Consider the following 299-nt stretch of genomic DNA (forward strand, 5'->3'; position numbering starts at 1 on the left):
TTATTCTACTTTAAATTTGTCTGCCTTAGGATGAAACATTAAATTGTTTTAGGAAGTTGACAGCAGAGAGAAGTGGAAATAAGTGACTTCATCATGAAGTGTAATATGTGTAAGAGCCAGAGATTTTACTGTGTGCGTAAACGTGTACTTTATTAGATAGGAAATAGCCACTGAAGTGTAAACTGTGATCTTTCATTATTAAGATGTTGGTGGCTTCTTTCCATGAAGCATACCATGACTTAATTCAAGATATGTGGATGTTTTCAGATCAGGCATACTTGGCATTTAACACCCTGTAG

Source organism: Charadrius vociferus, unplaced genomic scaffold (assembly GCF_000708025.1).
Source record: "Charadrius vociferus isolate BGI_N301 unplaced genomic scaffold, ASM70802v2 scaffold561, whole genome shotgun sequence".
NCBI classification, from domain to species: domain Eukaryota; kingdom Metazoa; phylum Chordata; class Aves; order Charadriiformes; family Charadriidae; genus Charadrius; species Charadrius vociferus.